The sequence below is a fragment of the Myodes glareolus genome, chromosome 11 (assembly GCF_982192425.1).
Source record: "Myodes glareolus chromosome 11, mMyoGla1.1, whole genome shotgun sequence".
Taxonomy (NCBI): Eukaryota; Metazoa; Chordata; class Mammalia; order Rodentia; family Cricetidae; genus Myodes; species Myodes glareolus.
In genome coordinates this window covers 89420900-89439326 of record NC_142036.1, presented here as the reverse complement: position 1 = coordinate 89439326, position 18427 = coordinate 89420900, and the positions used below count along the sequence as shown (strand labels likewise).

The 18427-nt window shown below is 42.3% G+C and overlaps 1 protein-coding gene and 1 long non-coding RNA gene across 2 annotated transcripts in view; one reads left to right on the top strand and one right to left on the bottom strand.

Moving 5' to 3' along the window:
- Window positions 1-14392, top strand: part of LOC125387721 (uncharacterized) — a 51712-nt gene extending 37320 nt beyond the window's left edge. Inside the window, exons 3-4 of the long non-coding RNA XR_007227974.3 lie at window positions 13407-13508; window positions 14061-14392. This is a non-coding gene — a long non-coding RNA (uncharacterized LOC125387721). The remainder of the gene's footprint in view (window positions 1-13406; window positions 13509-14060) is intronic.
- Prkar2b (protein kinase cAMP-dependent type II regulatory subunit beta) overlaps window positions 1-18427 on the bottom strand; it is a 100508-nt gene that overhangs the window by 42711 nt on the left and 39370 nt on the right. The gene's annotated exons all lie outside the window — the stretch shown is intronic.

Genomic DNA, 18427 nt, shown 5'->3' with positions numbered 1-18427 from the left:
TGCACAATGCATGTTAATAACAATTAATGAAAACAGAGGCTATGAATTTGAAAGAGAGCAAAGAGGAGGATGTGGAACATTTGGAGAGAGAAAAAGGGAGGGATAAATGATAAGACTATATTATAATCTCAACAAAAAAATTTTAAGTTAATGATCATAAAGAGTACCATGATGGTTAAAAAGTCCATTAATTATGAGCAAGAAATTCACCCCCTAAATTGATTAAATTTAATTTATAAGGAATTTTTATAATATAAAGCCATACTTTGCAACACTGTTGATTGCTTTTTGCTTATTCCTATTTAAAACGTAACCCTTTTATCTTTATTTCCAAGGCAAAGAAATGTTTATGACCTAAGAATTACTGAAGAGAACATGAACAGTAAAAACATCTAAGTTTGCCATGAAATGATCAATTTAATCATATAACTATGATAAACTTTCATGAATTATTCATAAACCGCTTTCTCAGGAACAAACGTTGCTAATACTGAGAATATTTCCTCCTGGTCTTCGTAAGAGTTGGAATTGTACTGCACATGCAGCCTGAAAACCTGCTTTCTTTCCCTTTAACACTGAAGAATGTTTGTGTCACCAGAAACAGTAAATATTGTTAAGGACTACAAATTGTGTTGCCTTGCTGTAATTAACTCCTCCTAATACGAAGCATTTAACTGGCTTCTATTACAATATTTTTGCAATATTGTACTTCTTCACCATAAATACATGTAGACATTTTGGATTATTCCAAATGTTTTTCTGGGAGCCTAAAAGGCATGGCAAATCTTAAGGCATATTTATTACAAAAGCCTGCACCCATCCATTGTTTTACAAAGATTATAAAAAGACTCTCTGGCTACATAAAAGAGCTGGGTGCCTGCACTTAGAATCTTTGCCAATTTAAAAGAAAGGATTTAAATATTTAAACTATTAAATGTGAACAACTCCCAAATACTGACTATGTATATCTCCTTTGTTGTCATTTATGGGAATACGCTATTTCCTTTTTGACTAAAGCCAGTTTCTTTCTCTCTTTTTCTTTTTTATAGGACAAGGTCTCCCTATGTAGCCCTGGCTGTCCTAGAACCCACGATGCAGGCCAGGATGACCTCAAACACAGAGATCCACCTGCCTCTGCCTCCCACATGCTGGTATTAAAGGTGACCACACCTGGACACAGTCAGTTCTCAAAACATCGTTTTACTCTTAGAATGCTCAAAATAATTTAAATCAACTTGCTAATGTTTATTACAAAATTTCACGGATTATGCATGTTTCTTTATGCTTACTATAGCAATGTGTGCCGAGAAAGGAATTGCCCCAATGTTTAACTTGAATGACTTATCCCCAACACTACACATCACAAGAATACCCACTTTATGAGCTTGACACCATTTTCTCACTTGCAAACCTAAAGATTTGTTTTCTCGCTGGGTGGTGGTGACACACACCTTTAATCCCAGCACTCGGGAGGCAGAGGCAGGCAGATCTCTGTGAGTTCGAGGCCAGCCTGGTCTATAAAACCTAGTTCCAGGACAGGCTCCAAAGTTACAAGATTTGTTTTCTTTCATTTTTGATAAAGGTAGGGTGTTTTTTCTTTTTAATTTTTACTTGAGTCTATATAGAGAGTTTATCTTGGCTAAGATATAGGAACTGAAAGAACATAATAATAATAATAATAGTTATATCAATAAATAAGAACCACAAATGCCTTCCCAGGGGTCTCAGGATGGTATCAAGAATAATATCTATCCTCCTTAGCACCTTTGTCATCATTATTATAAAGCCCAACGTAATTTTCCATTCTGCAGGCCCTACTCTATGCAGCCACAGCAGTAGATCCTCCAAGTGTGAGTGGCTAGGGGAGCCCACAGACATAATGGGCTTGGGTCAGGGATGCTGCTAAAGAGCCTACGGTACACAGTGATCCCCCTGCAATTAGCCATCTCCAAACACAGTATTATCTGGTTTCAAATGCCAGTAGTACTGAGGCTCAGAAGCCCTGACTTAGAGAATACTTTCTTATGCAATCTCACAATCCTACAGCAGGTAACGACTTCACAGATGAAAGACCAGCACATGGAAAAATCAGGGTCACACATCCTAGCAAATGGCATGGCCCGTATTTGATCCTAGGACTGTCTATCCTGACTCTGGAACCTTTGCTGTCAACTGCTGTTGTATGCCTAAAGAGTGTGGCAGATTGGCCAGCACAATGCCTAGATTTCATTTTGTATCTGGGAAATCCCAGCACAAATGGTTTCTTGGGAGCAAGCTCATATTTAAAGACCTCCGATGATACATAAAACCAGAATGTCAATTTGGTAAGTAACTTCCTGGATAAAGCATGAAGTCAGCATGACCAGCCAGTCCTCTCCCTGCAGAAAACCACAGAAGCAGCCAAATCATAATTAAGATGTTGCTTGGTGATGAGGAAATGGGAAGTTAAGAATTTGTCAAATAAAAGTCTAATGATACTAGGCTGGATAACACACACACACACACACACACACACACTGGATCATCTGGCTAATGTAGCTTCCACACTTTATTTGGATTGGCTACAACAACTTTCCACCGGGCATGAAAACCTCTTCTAGGTGAGGCTCTGTAACTTTCCTTCGTGTGAGTGACAGCCAGCTAGGGAACAGGATAGCTATAGCATCTGCATAGCACAAAAAGGAAAAGCACGGGTCACTGTTCGAACTTTCTGATGTTCCAGAGGGAGACAAAGGGGGAAATTAATTCAGATGGAGGGTGCTTGTGAGCATGAGGACCAAGAAGGAATGACAAGCTCACATGCTCAACATATCCAACAGGAAATGAAACTGCTAACAACGACTTGTGATCTGTGTTCCTGAACTCATTAGTGCTAGCTTAAGTTTCATTTCACAAAAGGCATCCTGATCCTCTCTTTTCTAACCTGCTGGTGGTCACTGTCCCCTAAATAAAACAACTTGGAACAAAATAATCTGTTAGTTTCCAAGCAGCTTACCAACTGTCTCAATGTCACATTACTTAGCAACCTTCTAACCTGAGTATCTGCTCTGTCATACAAGGTGTGTTTGTGTTGGCCTTTTGGCTTCTCCAAAGTATTCATTTTGCCATTATTGTAAGGACTGATTCTTGGCACTGCTGTGGTCGTTTCAGTGGACTAGAATTTACCTCTTAGACCCAAACGACACTTGTAGCTGTGAAAAGTTGCTGTGGTAGGCCTTACAGAGCTACCCCAACTGTTTCCTTTAATTAGAACCCACCTTGTTTATCTCCCTTCTCCCCAGTGAAAGTTAAAAGCCAGACCAAGAGTCATGGGTTGGGGATAAGGAGCGTGGTACAGTGCTTACACTGTACCCATGAAGTCCTGAGTTTACTCTCAACCACAACCCCCCATGCACACAAATGGGAATATTGACCTTTCACCCACACAGAGCTAATTTAGGTGTGTTCATTTTAGTGAGAACCCTTTGTGCTCCTCCAAGAGTGTGGGAGGAATCATTGCCATCACTTAACATACTCTATGTTCTTCCAAACGTGGTACGCTCTGTCTGTCTGTCCCCCCATAGGGACTGGCTAGGTATTCTCATTCCCTAGCGGGGTCAGGAGCACACTGCCTGGCTAGATGTACGTGTGAGAGGCTGACAGGTGAACACTCTTCCCTGGGCTTTAAGAACGGAGCTCCCAGTAGCATACCACCAGCGCTACAGACTCTCAGACACATTCCGAATACAAGAGTGAAAAGTTGGTCCAGGTTATATTTGCTCAAGAGTCAGAGGCACGAATGAGTGACAATGAGGTCTTCTGTTTTATTCACTAAAGGGCGGAGGTGAAAGAACTCGGTAAATATTTGTGTAAAACAGACGAATGTCGGACTCCGTCCAGATGTCTTGTCGAGACAGTCTTCACGTAACTTGTGCTGCCTCTTATTCTACCAGAAATACAGCTGCCCTTTATGGTCTAGATAATCTGAAACTCACCCTCGAGCTGCATTTCTTTGCTCCTTGGAAACTATGCAGAGAGAGACAGCCTTAAGATATATTTAAGCTCTGCTGTTCGCTGCAATATGTGTATTTGGACAGTATGCTGGTTGTTGAGAATAGTCTAGGAATTTAAGCCGGTTCCCACACTGCAGACAGAGTGTGTGTGCTGGTGCCGCCAGACAACTGTCACAGACTGCAGAGCAGACCCAAGAGAAGATCTGCATCGACTTTCCATCCTGTCGAACTTGGCCCTCGGTCTTCCCCTGCGCTCTATTTATAGTGTGGTAGACAAAGGGTTATGCCAACTCCGGAGTTCGTTGTTTTTTCTAAAAGCAAGATCCCTCTTCTCTTCATTGGTTGTGTTTGAGATTCGATACAGTCAGACAAGCTGATATTAGGCAAGAATAAAACCCACACTGGCATCGTGGTCGACAAAGAATAGAGAACACTGAGCCACTGGGTGCTCGATGCTGTTGCTGTGTTATACACCATATGCCCTTCGTAAATATCCACTGGAAGAATGACACGCAAACATGGCCTCCACACAAAGACTGTGGTTCAGAGACCTTTTAATGTAGAAAAGAACTGTCTTCTATACAACATACAAAGGTTAATTTTTTTTGTGTTCTCAATGCGCCCAATTTTTTTGCATACTTATTTAAATAATAATTAGCTTAAAATAAAGTGCATATAAAAGCGCAGGTGTATTAGACAACAGAGTTCTCACTCAAGATGGTTAAACTTAGCTTACTGGAGTGGAAATGCCCTCTTACATGAGAGAAAAAAATCTTAACTTTTAAAATTATCAGTGAAGACAAGCATCTGACCAAAGAAAATGGTTCCCAGGGGCCAAAAAAAAAAATTTCTTAAAAAAAATGAAAAGTACAGAATATACAGCAAATGCCTAACAGATGCACGGTACATCTACAGTGAAATCTCACTGAGGCAGTGGAGGGGAGACTTGGGGAGGGTGGTAAAGAGCCTGAGCTCACCAGCACAGACGCACTCACTCTGGCTAACGGAGGGGAGGGGGTGATGCCACGCCAGGCTTGCCCTACCTTTGCGTCCATCTTCTGCTGGAGCCGTCTGGTACATATCTGCTCTCAACTATCTGCCTTAAGTAGGGCTTCTATTGCTCTGTTAAAACTCCATGACCAAATCAGCTTGGGAAGGAAAAGGTTTATTTATTACAGGTTGTAGTCCACCATCTGGGATTTTAGGGCAGGAACTCAAGACAGACACCTAGAGTCAGGAACTGGTGTAGACCAGGGGGTGGTGCTGCTTACCGGCTTGCTGCTGATGGCCTGCACTGTCTGCTTTCTCACCATTCAAGCCCACCCACCATCGGGCCCTTCCACAGCAACCATCATCAGGGAAATAGGTTTTCCTACAGGTCAGTCTTTCCTTAAGATTCCTTATCAGGTAGCCAAGAACTTGAGACTAGATAGATCATGGACCTAGGGGAAAACCAAATGTGATTTTCCTGCCAAAGGAGCACAGCCATAAAATGACTCCTAAGGACATTCTGAAATATTCATAGATCAGGGTCTCTCGCAGTCATCATCAGAGAAGTTTCCTCCTGCAAGAGGTGGGAACAAACACCCATAACCGGATGGTGTGCTGAGAGTCAGAGACCTGGGTCTGCTCCGTCCTAAATGTCAGGTCTCCATTGGATCCCTCACCTCAGGGCTCAGGGAACTTTGTGGAAGAAGAAAAGGAAAAGAAATTGCAAGAGCTAGTGGGGATGGAAGACGCTAACACAAAACTAACTCAGAGGTGTTTTTTTAATTAATTAATTAATTAATTAAAAATTTCCACCTTCTCCCCCTCCCCACCTCCCCCTCCCTCTCTAGGCCTAAGAGCAGTCAGGTTTCCCTGCCCCGTGGGAAGTCCAAGGTCCTCCCCTCTCCATCCAGGTCTAGGAAGGTGAACATCCAAACAAACCAGGTTCCCACAAAGTCAGTCCATGCAGTAGAATAAAAACCCAGTGCCATTGTCCTTGGCTTCTCAGTCAGCCCTCATTGACAGCCACATTCGGAGAGTCCGGTTTGATCACATGCTCCATCACTCTCAGTACAGCTGGCCTTGGTGAGCTCCCATTAGATCTGTCCCACCGTCTCAGTGGGTGGACAAACCCCTCGTGGTCCTGACTTCCTTGCTCATGTTCTCCCTCCTTCTGCTCCTCATTTGGACCTTGGGAGCTCAGTCCAGTGCTCCAATGTGGGTCTCTGTCTCTATCTCCATCCATCGCCAGATGAAGGTTCTATGGTGATATGCAAGATATTCATCAGTGTGGCTATGGGACAAGGCCAATTCGGGCACCCTCTCCTCTGCTGCCCAAGGAACAATCTGGGGATCTCTCATTGGACCTGGGAACCCCTCTAGAGTCAAGTCTCTTGCAAACCCTAAAATGGCTCCCTTAATTAAGATATTTACTTCCCTGCTCCCACATCCATCCTTCCTCCATCCCACCCATCCCATTCCCCCAAGCTCTCCTGAATCCTCCCCTTCTTCAGTGGTGTTTTTGAAGGGCTGTTGTCCCTTGATGCTTTTGCCTGGGCTTTTTTTTTCTTTTTAAACCATACAGGTCTTTTGCTTCTATGTCATGGTCTCTGGTTTTGTGTTTGTATGGGATTTCTTTGTATGTACGTATGTGTGTCTCGGTCTCTATGTGTTTCTTGTAATTTTTCTTTGGCTCTTCCCCCCCCCACCCTGTTTCTTTCTGTTCTGTTCTGGCTTTTTGTTTGTTTGTTTGTTTGTTTATTTGTTCAGCTGGCTGTTTTCTAAGGAGAGAAAGGGTGTGGATGTGTAAGGGTGGGAGATGGGGAGGATCTGGAAGGAGATGGGGGGAGGGAGAAACAGTGAACACAATGTACTGTATGAGAAAATCTATTTACAATAAAAATTAAAATGATAGAAAAATCATAATCTTGCAAGCAACATTCCAAGTAGATCGTGCCCTCCACCCACTACTCCATGGGCTACCTCAGATTTTAAAAATTATATGCCTTACCCTTGGACATAGAGAACCTGCATGTCAGGTTAGACTGGCCTGCATAGATGAAATGGTACCCTCAAGTCTCGGTGACAACACAGGTCCCTTCTTCCTCACAAGGTATACCCCATCAACACAGTGCACACTCTGTTTTGAATAGTCTTCACTGAAGTCAGAGGCTGGTGGAATCCCCACAACTTGGAATGTCACCAGGCCCAACCTACAGCAATGGCTCTGGAAGCCTAAAACCTCTTCTGCTAAGATGTCTGTATAGAATGGATGTAATAAGATTATTTTATTGCATAAGAGGAACAGGCACTCCTGACTTCAAGGGGACAGGAAAGTGCAATATCTCCAGGGTCTTATAGGGGGAGAAAGCTAGTGTGTTGTGATTAAGCCCTGATGACCAGCAAAGAAACCAGAAGACACTCAAACCCAAGATGCCTCCAGTTCCTCTCTTCCTCTTCCCCCCGTGTTCTCTCTTGCTCACTCCCTCTCGTAGGCTTACAGGGCACATGGAAGAAGGTTACAATCAGCCTTTTACTTTAAAATGGGAAGTCATGGGGAAACCATAGTGTGGACCAGCAGTACACCATGAGCACAAAACCTCAGTTTAGTTCAGAGTGGAAAAAAGGAAGAAGGGAAAAGGCAAAAGAAAAGAAAGGGGCAAGTTCGTGACCTAAAACTAATCTACAGAATTCTATAAAGAATTGCATCTTGTTGGTGTGGGATCTCCTTCTATACATGTGCTGTTTTTATTGGTTGCTGAATAAAGCTGTTTTGGCCAATGGCTTAGCAGAGTAAAGTCAGGCAGGAAATCCAAACAGAGATATAGAGAGAGTAGGCAGAGTCAGAGATGCCATGAAGTTACAAGGAGAGGGAGATGGCAGAATCTTACTGGTAAACCACAGCCTCATGGTGATACACAGATTAATAGAAATGGGCTAATTTAAGATGTTAGGGCTAGCTAGAAATGTGCACAAACCATTGGCTGAACAGTGCTGTAATTAATATAGTTTCTGTGTGATTATTTGGGTCTGGACAACTGGAAAATGAACCCGTTTACAAAATGGCATCCACCATCTGGGGTATGGATCCACATAAGACCTAAAAAAAAGCTTAAGACAAAAAAAGGGGGCTTCTAGACCCACAAAAACAGGAGCCAGAATCTTACCAATAGGCCGAAGTCTGTGGTAATACACAGATTAATAAAAATGGGCTAATTTAAGATGTAAGAGCTAGCCAGAAATATGCACAAACCACTGGCCAAACCATGTTGTAATAATAAAGTTTCTGTGTGAGTATTTGGATCTGGGCGACTGGGAAATGAATGAGCAGCCTCCGTTTACAACTTGGAAACTCTGAAATAGTATAATCAAATTTAAATAATGATTTAAAGTATTATTACTATTTCCTTACATTTCTCTCAAACTTAAAATAATCATTTGCTTAAAAATTTTACTATGTTCTGCACTGAAATATGGAAAGCTCCCAGGTATGGTGGTGTATGAGTATAATTAGTGCACAGGAGGCTGAGGCAGGAAGAACTTGAGTCTGAAGCCAGACTGGGCTACTGTGATGATTTGAATGAAAACGTCCCCAGCAGCTCATATATTTCCATTCTTCGCCCCTAGCTGGCACAGTGTTTGGAAGGATAAGGAGGTATGACCTTGTTGGAGACAGTGCGTCCTTGCTGTAAGAGGTGTGTTGCTGGGGGTGTGCTTTGAGGTTCCAAAGTCCATGCCAGGCCCAGTGTCCCTACAGCCTGGGGATCAGGATGTAGCTCTCAAATACTTCTCACCACGTCTGCCCACAAGCCACCATGCTCTGCACAATAACGATAACAGATCAACCCTATAAAACTATAAGCAAGGCCCCAGCTAAATGGCTTCTTCCATAAAAAGTCTTGGTCAAGGTGTCTTTTCACAGAAACGAAGCAGTAAGACAGCTACATCGCAAGATCTTGTCTAAACAAACATGTGCATAACACACATGTGCCATAATCCAGCTATTATTCTGGAAGCCTACGAAAAGCAATATAAATGTATCATTTAACAACTCAGTAGTCATTCTGGCAACTTCATTAAGTGGTACTTAAATGAATTATTCAGTTCCCGAATCAACTGTATTTATGTTATCAGAACGTTACTATACTGATTTAACCAAGGTACTGAACTATGTAGTCTCGTCTAGGCAAAATGGCATAGACTCACTTTCCACTTAACCTAGAAGGGCCCATCCCTAGCCAGTAATATCAGAGTTGCTTTAGGAATCAGCCATCTGTAAACCCCCTTTTAGTTCTCTATAAAATCCTTTTAATACCGCCACATTCGATGGCTTCCAAAACGTCTACAAACTGCTGTTTCCTCTGTGAAACATTCTACCTTCTCATAAGCATGTTTGAAATTTAAAGTACTTTATTAAACTGCCATGATCCATTACAGAGCTAGTATTTTTGTTGCTGTTTAATAGAAAAGGCATTTAGAATATAGACATAAAACTCACTCACTCCTCTGTATGAGTTCTAATGTTTCTAAAGATGATTTTTTTGCACATATACACGACTCTTTTTAGTGACCGCTGGTACATGAGCTGCCATATTCACTACCAGAAGGAGAGCTGCTGGAATACACAAAGGAGCAGCTCTGGGGCTTCAGGCCAGAAGAACTTCCTCGCCATATGTTATTTTTTTATTATTAAAGATAAAAGGTCAACTCTTTTAAAAGTCCGTCTCATAAAACCTCTAGAGGAAAAACAAAACTTTATGTTAGAGCACAAATGTCAGACTGGAGAGATGGCTCAGAGGTTAAGAGCACTGGCTGCCCTTGCAGAGGTCCTGGGTTCAACTCCCAGCAACCACATGGTGGCTCACAGTCATCAATAATGGGATTGATGCTCTCTTCTGGCATGCAGGTGTATAAAAGTACCATATACATAAAATAAATAAATCTTTTTTTTTTAAAAAAAGAACACATATGCCTTCAGTGAATACACTTTTAACAGTTATCTCCCCATGTTTGGTTCCCAGTACTCATGATGGTTTACAACCCTCTAGAACTACAGTTCAGTGGGCTTCAGTGCCCTCTTCTGACACCAAGCACACAAGTAGTACACATACATAAACACAGGCAAAATACTAATACACAAAAAACCAAAAATAAATCTAAGAAAAGGTTTTAAAAGTTAAATCAAGCCAGTTGTGGTGGCACATGCCGGCAGGATTTGCTGAAGGAGGCAGAGGCAGGAGGATCACGAGTTCAAAGCCAGCCTGAGTTACACATTCTTTTTTTTTTTTAAATCTAATTGATAGCCAAGGAGGAATTTTCAAAGAATTATGGTCCTTCAGTTCAAATACCAACTGATAATTTCCCAAATGTGACAGAAGGGTTCCATTGTTCAGGTAATATAATTATCTCTTGGCATTTATTCTGATAAAAGGCAGTGGTGGCACATGCCTTCATCCCAGCACTCAGGGAAGCAGAGGCAGGTGGATCTCTGTGAGTTCAAGACCCGCCTGGTCTACAGAATGAGTTCCAGGACAGCCAGAGATACACAGAGAAACCCTGTCTCAACAAACAAACAAACAAATCTCCTTTTATATTAAAATAAACTAAATATAATATATAACACTGGCCAATATAAACACTGGCCAATAGACTAATATAGCCTCATTTATCACGATGTAATTCTGCCCTTCAAATCGTAGTTCTAGCACCACTTAAGCATCTAAATATTTTTATTTATTACTCAGAAGCTTATTCCTGGACACTTCTGGTTTTTGAGACGAATGGTCACGCTCACACATGAGGAAGAGAGGCTACTGGGATTCCTTCAGCTCACTAGTATATTTTCAGAGCAAGCATCATTTGACCAGAACATCCTAGGATGGGAAGCTGGAACTTAACCCAGCAGGGAAGTCACAAGTAGAGCTCACTAGACCCTTACCAATGTCACAATGCAACTGTGCAACACCAGCACTTGGGGGAACTGTCCGGGTCGAGACTCTCAGTGCAATCAGAAGTCTAGCAGGACTGATGCTGCTCACCAAAGCGTGACGGCACAACGCTTACCAGTCTGCAAAGACCCTTTTTCTTCTTGCTTCAGCCTTGCCGAATACTAGGGTCTTAGGCCTGTACTGGCACACCCAACTCCATTTCCAGTTCTAAAAGTGGAACTGAACAACCTTTTAAAAAATACTTATTTTCTGTGGATTGAAACTATACCAACTCATGGAAATTGCTTTAAAAAAATAAGATTTAGTAAACACTTTTGTAGGTCATGGCATATTTCTATAAAGTCTAATTTTTAAATGGTTTCAAATAAAGCAGCACTATATAATGACATTGTCTTAGGGTTTCTATTGCTGTGAAGAGATACCATGACCACAGTAACTTTTATAAAGGAAAACATTTAGTTTGGGTGGCTTACAGTTTCATAGGTTTAGTCTATTATCATCATGGAAGGAAAAATTGCAGCGTGCAGGCGGGCATGGTGCTGGAGAAGGAGCTGAGAGTTGTACATCTTAGTCCACAGGCAACAGGAAGTGAACTGTGACAGTGGGCATACTTGGGGATATGAGACCTCAAATCCTGCCCCTACAATGACACTCTTTCTCCAGCAAGGCCACACTTCCTAATAGTGCCACCCCCTTTGGGGAATATTTCCTTTCAAACCACCATAGACATAGATCCTACTTTTTCTTTTGTTGGGAATTCTTCTTTTTATTAGTTGTCATTTTTCTCCAATCAAAATCTGAATCAATTTATGAGATGAAAAATTAAAAACAAGTTCTTATGAATTAAAATGATATATGATGAAAAGTTAAAATCCAGCTAGGCGGTGGTGGCACATACTATTAATGTCAGCACTCAGGAGGCAGAGGCAGGCAGATCTCTGTTGTTTGAGACAAACCTGGTCTACAGAGGGACCTCCAGGACAAGCTCCAAGGCTACAGAGAAACCCTGTCTTGAAAAACCAAAATATAAACAAACCAACAAATAAATAATGAAATAAAATCCAGACATAAACTACTAAACATGTAGGTCAAATAAATTAGCAAACTTATTAGGGTCTTCTGTTTATTAAATACAAAAAAACAGTATTACAAAGATTATAAAGGGGATCCCAGGTCCAAAGAGAGATCCCCAGATTGTTCTCTGGACAGAGGAGAGGGTGCCTGAACCGGCCTTGGCCCATAACCATACTGATGAATATTTTGCATATCACCATAGAACCTTCATCTGGTGATGGATGGAGATAGAGACAGAGACCCACATTGGAACACTGGACTTAACTCCCTAGGTCCAAACGAGAAGCAGAAGGAAAGAGAGTGTGAGCAAAGAAGGCAGAACCAGAGGGAACCTTCACCTGTTGATGGATGGGGATTGAGACAGAGACCCACATTGGAGCACCGGACTGAGCCCCCAAGGTCTAAATGAGGAGCAGAAGGAGGGAGAACATGAACAAGAAAGGCAGGACCGTGAGGAGTGCGTTCACCCACTGATACAAGGGGACTGATCTAATGAGAATTCACCAAGGCCAGTTGGACTGGGACTGAACGAGCACATGATCCAACCAGATTCTCTGAATGTGGCCGGATTCTCTGAATGTGGCTGGCACGGGGTCTTTCTGAAAAGCCATTGACAATGACACTGGGACTTGTTTCCTCTGCATATACTGGATTTTTGGGATCCAGTCTGTTTGGATGCTCACCTTCCTGGACCTGGAGGGAGGGGGGCGGAACTTGAACTTCCCACAGGGCAGGAAACCCTGACTGCTCTTAGGGATGGAGAGGGAGTAGGAGAGGGAGTGGGGGGAGTGGGAGGGTGTTGGGAGGAGGGGCGGAAATGGAAACTTTTATAAATTAATAAACTTTTATAAATTAAAAAAAAGAAAGCGTTGTTTAGAATGGACTGCTGGTGAGAGATGGGAACAGATTGGGAGAAGTCAACTTAAAAGATTACTAAGGGCTCTGCAAGGTGGCTGTGGATGCACACCTCAGCTGAGGAGAAAGAGTGCCTAGCACACACAAGGCCCTGGGCTCTACCACACAGCTTGTTATAGTGGCACCTGTCTATCATCTCTGCACCCCAGAGATGGAAGCAGGAGGGTCAGAAGTTCAAAGTCATCCTTAGCTGAGCTGGAGGTAACATGAGATTCTATCTCACAAAATAAAAGCCTGGAATGTTCTCATGCTCAATTCAGTCAGTACTCAAGTCATTTCAACTACAAAACTATCATTGCTAAAAAGAAGAGTTCCCAATAATAAAAAAGAATTAAGATATGTATTCATGTATGCTACTAATATTTTGTAAATTATTTTTTAAGGGGCTGAGGATGCAGGTCAGTTCAGGCAGAGACGTTGTCTAGCATGCATAAGACCCTGGATTCAAAGTCTGGAATATATCATTGAACGTTGTGGCATATGCTTGCAGAGCCAGCACTGGGGAACTGGAAGCAGAAGAAGAAGGAATTCAAGGCTGCACCTGAATCCGAGGGCATGCAACACCACATGAGACATCGTCTTTAAAAAACAAGTAAATAAAAGAAAAATTAATTATTGATTAAGAATTGTGTTTGATAGGATTATCTTAGAATACAGGAAAATGGACACCAAGTCTTACTAAATATTTTCATAGTGGTTTGCAGGGCAGGTGTATAGTACATCTACAAAAAGCATGCACGAAAGATGTCAGGCTGGACACCAGGTCACATAGCACTTTTGCTCTCTAGTAAGACTATGATCATTCTTACCTCCCTATCTTTGCCCTTCTGTTTTTTTCACTTCATAAGCAGAAATTAAGGATTTAAAAAGTAGCTGGGCGGTGGTGGCTCATGTCTTTAATCCGAGTACTCAGGAGGCAGAAGTAGGCAAGTCTCTGAGGTTGAGGCCAGCCTGGCTGTTACTTTCATTGAGACAAAGAAAACCATGTTTGCTCAGCTGAAGAATAATGACAGTGATCTGAGAACCAGTCTCATTCAAGAGAAAATTAAAAACAAGAATAAAAGGGAAATTGTGTTGAAAAATGCAGCAACTCGAGTTTTTTGTTTGTTTGTTTTACTATTTTTTTTTTTTTTTCCTTTTTAAGTCACTAGGACGGCTCAACAGAAGAATCAAGGAATCTGGGCTAGAGAGAGGGTTCGGGGAGTGAAGGACTCGCTGAGCAAACATGAGGACCGTGTCAGATCGCCATCACCCATGGAAAACACGCATCTGTCACCCCAGCACTGGGAGAGTGGAGACAGGAGGGTCCCAGGGACTCAGCCAGTCTACAGGAAACATTGAAGTCCGGGCACAGCGCGAGACCCATCTCACAAAGCAGCAGAGGAAAGTGACAGAGGAAGCCACCTGCCCTCAGCCTCTGGCCCTCACAGTCATCGCAGGCAAGTACACGTGCACATATATGTGCACACACATACAGCACCACAGACTAAACAAATAAAATATAATGATGTCTAAAAGCAGAATCAAAGAACAAAAGACAGATTGACAGAAATTATCTATTTGAAAAACAAAACCTTCTGGTCGGTGATGGCGCACGCTGTGAATTCGAGACTAGCCGGATCTACAGAGGGAGTTCCAGGACAGCCAAATCTGTTACACAGAGAAATCCTATCACAAAAAGAGAGAGAGGGAGAGAGGGAGGGAGAGTGGGAGGGAGGGAAGGAAGATGGAAAAAAAAGAAAACAAAAAACTAAAAACAAAACACAAAACCATATCTAGGCATGTTCTAAACTGTTAAAAGTCAAAACCAGAGAAAACCTTCCAAGGAGAATGTGTGACGGTGTAGCAAAGAAAGGTCAAAGGGCAGGGAAATTCTGAATCTATAAAAACTATGCTTTAAAAATGCCAGCGAGTGGAAAACTGAACATGAAAAGGAAGCAGAGGCTCCGCAGTGAGCACTGTTAGCACAAGTGCCTCACAGAGGCCAAGGGAAGTCTTCCAGGCTACGGAAGTGACACCAGACAGAAACTGAAATCAAGAGGAAAATGGTGAGAAAGGTAAATATTTGTCCCACAAAAATGGCAGAAAGCTACAAACCATGACTTCAGTATGGAATTACTGTCCAAAATATATAACGAACACAAGAGAAAGTCAAACAGTCTAGTTTAAAGATGGGGACAGAACTTAAACAGACATTTCTTCAATAATGTGAAAATTATCAAGCACACAGAAAATTTTCACACACCACAAATCATCAGGGGCAGGTAATTAAAAACCACTATGAAACACTACTTTATGTGTCTCAGATTGGCATTTACCACACACACACACACACACATATATATACATACATACACACACATATACACATACACACACTCTCACACATACAACACATACATATACACGTACACTCACTCTCTCGCACATACATACACACATACACACACCACACACATACACACACTCACACATATATACACATACACACACTCTCACACATACAACACATACATATACACGTACACACACTCTCTCGCACATACATACACACATACACACACACCACACATACACACACTCACACATATATACACATACACACACACCACACACATACACACATACCACACACATACACACACACTCATACACATATACATACACACCACACACACACTTACACACATATTCACACACATACACACACTCACACACACACACACATACACACACACAAGGCCAGCACCGTGAGGCTGGAGAGAGTCTGGAAGCGTGTGCACTGCCGGAGGAATGACATCACATGGCACTGTGGAAACCACTGTGACACTCTGCTATGGTGAATGGCATCTTGTCCAGAATCATAGGGCAAAAACAGACTCTCTCTCTCAAGTTGCCTTTTCAGGGTGTTCTAGCTAGTACAACAGCAGAAGAGACACTAATAAACAATTCCTCAAAAAGTTTTTTTTAAAAATTACCATATATTCCAGCAACTCCTCTTTGGGGAATATACTCCAAAGAACTGAAAGCGGAGACTAAAACAGATATGTGTGCGTCCATTTTTATAACAGCGTAACAGTCAACATGCAGGAGTAGTGTCCATCAGGAAATCAATGTATAAACAAACTACAGTATAAACAAAGAACGGAATGTTATTCGCTTGTAACATGAAGGAAGCGCTAGACGTAACTAAGTCAGTTACAGCAGGAGTGAGTGTAGCTAATGAGGTACCCAGAACACTCACATTCACTCACATTCACAGAGACAGAGTGGCGGTAGGATGAGGAGTTCAGTGTTTAATGCATACAGTTAGTTAAGGTGTAAAGTTCTGTATGCAGACGGTGGTGACCGGTGCACATCAATGTGAATACTTACTATCATGAAACCCAACACTTACAATGGTTAAAAGACTAAATTTGTTCTGTAAAAAAAGATGTAGATTAGAGGGTGTAATGCTCGCCCAGCACACACGAGGCCCCAAGTTCAGTCCCCAATACTACCAACCAGAGGTGTGGTGCACACCTGTAATCTTATCCTTGTGAAGTAGAGACAGAAGGATTAGAAGTTCAAGGTCATTCTCAGTCATCCCGACCAAAGTGGCCTACAAGAGACCCTATCTCAGAGCAGCGGAGATGCGAGGGGTTAATAGTGTGTACCATAAAAGTCTGAGGACCTGAGTTCTATCCCGTGTGAAAGCTGGGTATGGTGGCATGCACTTATACTTCCAGTGCTTATGGTAAGACCCCTGGTAAACGTAAGAGACCTTATCTCAAAGAAACATTGCAGCTGAGGTTACCAATGGGCTCCACCCACACCCACACATGTACACATGCTATCTCAAAAACCACACAAAAGACTCTTTTAAATGAAAATTTTAAACGTCTTTAAAATGACAAATATTTGAGTAAACATAAGATTCCATAAATATATTTTCTCTTCTCCTAATTTCTTTAAAAGATTTCAAAAATAATTATTAGAACACCAAAACTGTGCGTTTCTAATGTAGGTAACCCAGAATTAGGAAACACTGAGTGGAAAGACTATGTGTTTTCTTTGCTCCTTCACCTCCACTACCACACACATGCGTGCATACACACACACACACACATACACGCACATACATACACACACAGATACACACACATGCACACACACACATACTCACACACACACATGCACACATGCAAACACACACATACACACACAAACATGCACACACATACATAAGCACACACATACTCACGCATACACACACACATGCATGCACACGCATACACATATACACATAAACACACACATACACACACGCACACACACATACACATGCACACACATATACTCACGCATACACACGCACACACATACACATGCACACACATATACTCACACACACACACTCACATGTTTAATGGTTCCTCACATAGAGAATGAAGCTCAGATTCCTTCAGCTATGGTGACATAAGTGCATAGTTGCAAGTCTCAGGAGGTTGAGGCAAGAAGAATGAATTAGAGACCAGCTTGGGCTACAGCATGGAAAGTTCAGGGCCAGCGTGAGTGACAGAGAAAAACTGTCTTAGAAAGAAACCATTCAGGAAAGAGACTGATGAATTAATTACAAAACTAAAAACAAAACAAAGCAAACACCCAAACTCTTGCCATGGCCTGGATCCAGCTCTCCTTCTGGGCATTCCTCTTCTTAGTCCACAACAGTCTACAGACTAGACATTAGTTAGATCCCCACTTCCTGAACCCCACAGTCATCTTATGTGGTTTACATAGCTAGAAACCTACTCTTCCGCTACCTACTCATAACCTGCAGAGATCCTGGTTTTCTGTCAAAGCTATGCCCAAATGCCCCATCAGCCCAACACTTTCCACTAAATGAACAATTAGTTAGGATTGCATCTGCCTTTTGCGTAGAAACAGAATGTACTGTATCCATACTTCATTTTACACAGGGGAGAAATCCTAAACATGAAAAAAAAAGTGTTACTTGTCAGTGTTATTCCCGTAAATCCCACAGACACACAGTTCCACAAGAGTCCAAAACACTTCCTTTCCACCCAACATAAACCGAACGCTGTTCTCCCGAACATCAGCATTGCTGCTGTCCTTGTCTAAATCCTTTTCTACCAGTTCCTGTCCTGATGGGTCTTAGACAACAAAAGGCCCAGCTCCTCTGGCAGCTGCTGCTCCTATAATACGTGGACCGGTGGCAGGCTGCACCCCTACCACATGGAGAGAGGATCCAAGCAAGAGACGAAAATCTCCTAGCATTCAGAGCCAGTGCCTGTAAAGCCTGGAACAGTGGCACTTCAAAGTGGGCCAGCAGCCTCCAGGGATGGCGGACTCATGGTTTCCCTCACCCACTGTGGGCACCGTCTCCCTGAGTGCGTATGTACCTGGTTTCTGTTCAGTCTATGTTAGGATGTATATTTAGAATCAGAGTGGGTGACGCTCATCTCTGTGAGATCGGTGTTAGCCACAACTCTGACGAGCTGTCACCACAAA